This window comes from Primulina eburnea, chromosome 7 (genome assembly GCF_022965805.1).
Source record: "Primulina eburnea isolate SZY01 chromosome 7, ASM2296580v1, whole genome shotgun sequence".
Lineage (NCBI taxonomy): Eukaryota > Viridiplantae > Streptophyta > Magnoliopsida > Lamiales > Gesneriaceae > Primulina > Primulina eburnea.
Genome location: NC_133107.1, coordinates 40,152,554 through 40,160,011, shown reverse-complemented (window position 1 = coordinate 40,160,011; position 7,458 = coordinate 40,152,554).

Below are 7,458 nucleotides of genomic sequence, written 5' to 3'. Positions count from 1 at the left end.
GAATCCGTTTGTGATACAGATTGTTATGAACCGTTGAGATTATATATATATATACAGTTCAATTGTATCAGAGTTAAGTTCATGAGTTACAACAATTCAGAAATGAGGTCAGAATATGTCAGAATTGTATAACAGAATTGACATTGAGAGTCAAAACCGAATACCAGGTAGGTATTTCTTCTTTAATTTATATTATTAACTGATTGTTTATGCCGAATAGTTCGAATCAGATATCACAGATAGTGTCAGACATGCACAGTGATGGATTCAGTTTTCATTCGGATAACAGACAGTTTTGGTGTAGATAGATTAGATCAGTCGTGACAGAATTTGTACAGAAATGTTGGCAGAAATTGTAAATTTATGTCTGAATTGCTAACAGAAAAGACAGAAAGATATAAATCAGAAGATTTATTACAGATTTAGTATATTTCTGATTCTATATGGGGAGTATATTTCGATGAATTTCTTAATAAGATTTTCCCGATATTTCCAGATTGTGATATAATATGATTATGATTGACAGATTGTTCAATCTATATCTATTAGTTTGTACAAGATGATGTACAAACAGAACCAAATGACACAGATTGTTGTCAGGATATAGTCAGAGTGACTAGAATATAGAAGTAGATTATATCAGATGGTGGTTTTGATTGAGATAGCAATTATAACAGATCATACCATAAGTTATTTTGCAGATTATTTACAGATTGACAGACAGTCAGAGTATATTATCCAGATATTGGAAGATATTCAGAGAACTGAAGTGCTGGATGTTAGCACGAGATGAGAGTTCATATTGTCATTATATGAATTATGGTATAATTATAACTATCAGATTATCATATGGGTAATGAGATAGCTACAGACAAACTATTATACAGTGAATACTACAGAATTCTCTTGCAGAGAAGGCAGAAAAGAATGAATATAGTTCAGAATGGACAGACTAAAGCAACCAACGTCGGATGATGATGATTGGTAATTAAGACTAAAGATTGTATATGTCGTGAGCTATAGATCGGTATATACGGATGTTGTATAGCCAGTAATACGAGATTGATTCTAGCAGAAAGAATTGGAGAAGTATTATGACCTTATACTTAGTAAATTCTTATTCCAGACCGGAATCAGACGTTTGAGTTTTGATTTAACTCTGGTATGCATTTCCTCTGTTATCTCCGAAGTGATTGTTTATGAGTTCGGGGACGAACTCAGATCTAAGAGGGGGAGAAATGTAATGCCCGAGAATTATTGAATTGATAAATCAAGATTATCAATCTTCATTAACGAGAGACTCGGAAGATATGAGAATGCATGTCATGCAATGAGTGAAGGAAAGACTTGAGAAACCAGGTGTGGCATGATCAAAAAACTAAAATTTAGAAGTTAGCACGACCGCACCCGCGGTGCATGGGCAGCAAGTTGGTAAGAAATTCCGTAGCATCACCGCACCTGCGGTATTAGATGGAGCGCACCCGCGCTGATGACACCGCACCCGCGGTCTTGCAAGAAGCGCACCCGCGGTCTGAGCTGCCGAGAGAATGGCTAGGATCACCGCTTGAGCGCACCCCACCCTCCTTACACTCACCGCACCCGCGGTCATGCGTGTTGCATGAGAAATGATGCCACGTTTCCCAGCCTTGCATGCAGTATATATATTAGGATTGCACGTGGTTTCTCTCCAAATTTCAGAAAAGGGTCGAAGGTTTGAAAGGAAAATCCTTACACCTTTTCGATTGGTGATTTCGAAGAATCCAGGTATCAAAATTCGAATCCGAACGCAGCAGCGTGTTCCTCTCGACTCAAGCTATATCAGGACGTAAGTTTTATTACGTTTTGAGATGTTTTGGAAATATGATGTTGTCAGAACTGAATATGATTCAGATATGTTGTTTCTGCTACCGTAGACATTGTATAATCGAAGTCAGATTAACGAACAGACTGTTTATACAATTGTTATGAATTTCAGAAGATATTGACTGAGATGAAACACTAGAATGGTATCGTTCTTGATTCAAGAATAAAGAGTTGATTATTCTTATGTGTTTGGATAGATTATTCAGCATGTTTGTGGAATTAGATCAAAGAAATGATGCGGTATGTTTGTGTTATGAATTTCAACAGATCGTGAGTCGAATTCCATAGATATTGACATACTAGAATTAGAAGAATGATGATATGGTATTAATTATGCCTTTAGATTTGATATTTAGAATGTTGAGGTTGACGGGGTTACAAGACTGTATTATTGTACTGTTAAAACATCAGTTGATTCAGATTGATCAGATTCAGTTATGATTTAGATTTCATCGTGATATTCGATGATATGAATCAGATTGTATCTTGTTCAGATTTTTGGTCAGATTATGTTTTGAGTTAAGTATTGATCAGAACAGATTGTGAATTGAGTTATTCATTGATACAGTGTATTTGATATTGTCATTTCAGATTTGAATACAGGTCATCGTCTTCTTCCGACCGGGACGACAAAGGTATAAATCATGTGGTCACGGGATTGCACAACTCGATTCAGATTTGATACGAGTTTCCCTAAATCACATACTAAACTGTTATTACATTTGATTTTGTAAAATATTGTTTACTGATTTGTATTCGAGTCCTGAGATAGGAGAGATTGGCAGATCGGCCAAAACTAGACGTTCGGTGTATCTTTACATAGGAGCAGACACCCTCCGATTGTAGATTATTCGATACAGATATGACCGAAGTCTAGGAATAAGACGTACGTTACCCCGATTGGGAGAGTAGGTAACTGACAGTGACGTCTTATTCACACCGAGATACCTAGAGTTAGAATTGAGTCGAGTCTAGACATGATTTGACCAGAATTGCATGTGTTTATAGATGTGGTTTCATAGACTATGAAACCCATGTTTATTGCTTTCAGTTATGATAGCATGTTATATGATTTGATTTAAATTGCATGTTTATCTGGATTGAATTGCATGCTTATTTGGATTTGATTTCATAGATTATGAAATCCAGTATCCTTGAATATGTTTATGATAGCATGTGTTACGATTTAGATTGTTTCTGTACATGCTTACCATGTTTTATACTGGGATTTATACTCACCGGAGTTATCTGGCTGTTGTCTTGTTTTGTATGTGTGGGGACCCGGACGCTAATCACGATCTTAATCATCATTGGGACTAATTAATCAATTATAAAACAGGGTCTAAATTTTTTTTAAAATACAAAACGGAAACGTAATGTAATTAACTCAAATTACATATTAACATGAACATACACTTCTTGTGTTATCTACACAATTAAACTAGGTTCAACTATAAATCAAAGCTGAATCCTAAGTTGCTTCGAAGCCTGGATCTCCACGCTATCTAATCTTCTCTCATCCTCTTCTTGACCCTGATCCAGCCCCACCTGTTGTCATGCACACATACAAAACAAGACAACAGCCGGATAACTCCGGTGAGATATAAATATCCCAGTAAAAACAATGTAAACATGCAGTCATATAAAAGCATATACGAAAACATATATAAGAAGTATTCATAACATGTCTCAAATCAGAACCATAAATTCATATCAAACATTCAATAATCGTGAATGGCGTAAACAATGTAAATCAACATGTCATATCAGACTCAACTCAACCGACGCGTCGTCTCAGACTCGACTCCACTGACGCGTCGTCTCAGACTCGACTCAACTCTATCCTAGGGATCCCGATGTCTGGATATAGGTATTATATCGAATCTCAGTCGATAGGAATGAATCAATCCCTAAACGGCATCGATATAATTATTATCTCCAGTGTCTGGGCGAATCAGCCGCAGAATTGACGACTCAGTCAATAACCTGACGAATCAGCCAGTAATTAGGCGAATCAGCCAATAATCAGACAACTCAGCCTGTAATTAAGCGAATCAGCTTAAGTTTAGACGAATCAGTCAATCACCAGACGAATCAGCCGGTGACTAGGCGAATCAGCCTATAATGGACGAATCAGACAATAACCCGACGAATCAGCCGGTGACTAGGCGAATCAGCCTATGACTCAACGACTCAGTAATCAATGCATACAGTCAGTATCTAAGCAAATCAATCAATGACTAGCAAATCAGCAGTCATTACATGCAGTGTCTATAAGTCAATAGACAACAAACATCAATCTCATCAATTACAAGAATCAATGTAATAAACTAAGTATGTGATTTAGGGAAACTCGAGTCAAACCTTCCTCGAGTTGTGCAATCCCAACTCAACATTAATTTATACCTTTCTTTCTGTTATTCTGACTTTGTCGAAGTCTCGAACCCCAAGCTTGTCAATACTCAATCTGACAAGAACAATATCGAGGAGTATAATATCAATACACAACTCGAATCAAATCTGTTCTGCTCATACTTAACCTAATTCAATATCGATGGCATAACGGTATAATATCAATATACCCAACAATACCATATCAATCAGATATTAATTCTAATATCTCCTACTCAATAACAACTCAATTCTGATATCAACTCGACTCCAAAAATCATAACAATTTCATATGGTATTTGTTCCTCAGTCAGGTTTCGATTATACGATGTCTAATATGCCAAGAACATCATATATGAACCATATCAGATTCTGACAATGCCATAATTTCAAATCATATCACAACGTAATAAAACTTACGTCCAGTTGTAGTCTACGTCAATAGGAACATAGTACCGTAGTCAGATTCAAAATCGGACGGACGGATTTCTCACAAAAGGCGTAATGATTTTCAACACATATACAAGAACCTTTTCTCGATTCTTTTCTTTTCTTTTCCCTTAAGAAAGCAACGTATATATGTATATATATCCTAAGTTGCATGTTTCAGCAACGTGTCTTCTTTTCACCACTTTCAGGCGGCGCTCGGGCGGTAAGAAAGTACCGCTCGAGCGCGGCACTTTCTGCCCGGCAACTTGGCTTATCATGCATTGGCGCTCGAGCGGTAATATTCTACCGCTCGGGCGCCACATCTTCTGCCCGAGACACATTGCTGTTGAACATGGGCGCTCGGGCGGTTAGAAACTACCGCTCGGGCGCCACTAGTTCTGTCCAATTTTGTATAATTCATCTACTTGGCCCCGTTCGGTCTCGGCATAATGCGTCTATAATCATATCAGATTACGTTAATCATCTCAGATTACGTTAATCAAATTCTCGAGCATTACATTTCTCCCCCTCTTAGATCTGAGTTCGTCCTCGAACTCGCAAGTAATCAATTCAGATATATCAGAAGAAATGTATATAGAGTTTAAATCAAAAACTCATCTCAAGAAATCTATTCTGATATTTCAATCTCATATCCAATTCTATTTCTACAAATAGCTCTAATAAAGTCAATCTCAAGCCACAGCTCATAACAACTCAACATCATCAGCTGTTATCGAATCTGTTTATCCCAATCAAGGATATATTCGATCTTCGATCTTAATTACCAACAGTCATCGTCCGATGTTGGGATATTAGTCTGTTTAGTATGAGCTGTTTTCCTTTTCTTCTGAATTAGCTTCATCTTTTCAGTCATATCTCTGATCATGTCAGGTCCAATCTCAGGAACCTCAGAGATATCATTTCAATAAAGAGGGAATCTGTACTTTTTAACGTACAACATGTCTAATAGTGTCATTCCCATACTCATTTAATATCTGATGTGGTATAAAAACTCACAACATGGCAATAAATCCTGCCAATTAGTGTTAAATCAAACACTACAACCCTAAGCCTATGTTCTGGAATCTGGATACTCCACTCTGACTGTCCGTCAGATAGTGAATACTATTCCGTATTCAGATATAATCTAGTATCCAACTCCTCCTGTACATTCTGCCAAACGTGCAAAATCAACCAAAATTACGGTCTAATATAATCAATTCTTCACACTCCGTGTAATCTAATTACTTTTCTGAACGAATCTCCTTAATATATCATATTTGTACATTTTCATGTACGAGTTAGCACTTGCAGACTGCGTCAGTCTGTCATTCTTAACTCAATCAATACTCAATTCCAAGAGGAATGCAGTAATTTCATTACGATATCCTTGGAAATGTAATCTCATTTCCATTCAGGAATCGATAAATTACATAACCAATCTCTTGGTTTGTTTTCTTTCTATCTTTATATGTCTATAATTCAGACATTTCAGTCCAAATTCTGCCATATCTAATCTCATCTGTTTCTATCAAAACATTTTCTGCTATCAGGATGCCTACTGAATCAAGTATTGCACCCTTCTGACAATTCTGTCATTTCAAATTCGAAATATCAGGCACAAACAAATCAGTTATTAACATACAATACAGTATTACTTACCTGATATTCTGATCGACACTCAGTTCTGACTATCGATATTGAGTTCTAAACATTCTGTTAACATTTCAAAATCCGCTCTGGTTCGGACGGTACAATCTAATCTCCATTGTCTATAATCTATCTCAAGCACGTATTCAGAATAACATCAATATTCAATCAGATTCCAAACATGCTAACTCATAAACCGCAACGATCTGACACTGATGCCAACCTCAGCTAACTAATCACGGTTTAATTCTGTGAAAATCATCGAATATATCATCTTCAGATATAACACCTCCTGAATGCAATCTGTCTCAATCAGGATTCACCATATCAACAGTTCCTGATCTCAACTCAAAGCTAAAATCAATCTCTCCGAATTCAGATCTAGAATCTTATCTGGGGAAGACATTAATAACTTTCTTATCATTGGTAAATCAGCCAATGATAGACTCAACTTCAGTAAATCAACTGAATACATAAGGAGTCATTCTGCTCCTTTCTGTAATAATCGAGTCATAGCTAGGACGAATGTCAAAGAAATTCTCAGTCTAGAATTCTTATCGTACTATATTCATCTCTTGATCATCTCAGGTCTGATTCTTACCATCTTCTGGAATCAATCTATGGTAGCTTCGTACTTGATCAGCATATCAATATCAGTAATGCAGTTCCAAAATCATAGAACACCAGTACCATATCATCTACCACACAATCTAACTCGATCTCATTCTCATCCTACTGTAGTATACAAGATCTAACAGAAATCACTGATACAGGATCTATTCCCAAATGAAAGGAAACAAATACTACAGTAAATAGGGACTCAACAGAAAGTGCATACATCAATGCAAATTTTTTTCAGAAATAAAATATGTGAAGCACCGGTATCCCTCAATACATATGCAGGATAATCAAACAAATCAGTTACCTGCAACATTATCATCTGGTGCTTCCTGAGCCTGCTCCTCGATCAAAGCAAATACTCTGGCCTGCTATCTAGGAGGCTGGCCAACTGTCTGGCTTCCTCCTGGCCTCTGCTGTGACTGAGATGGTGCTGGCTGAAATGAATGAACAGCAGCTGATCGTCTACTCCACTGTGCTGCTGATCCAGATGATTCAGCTCCCTGG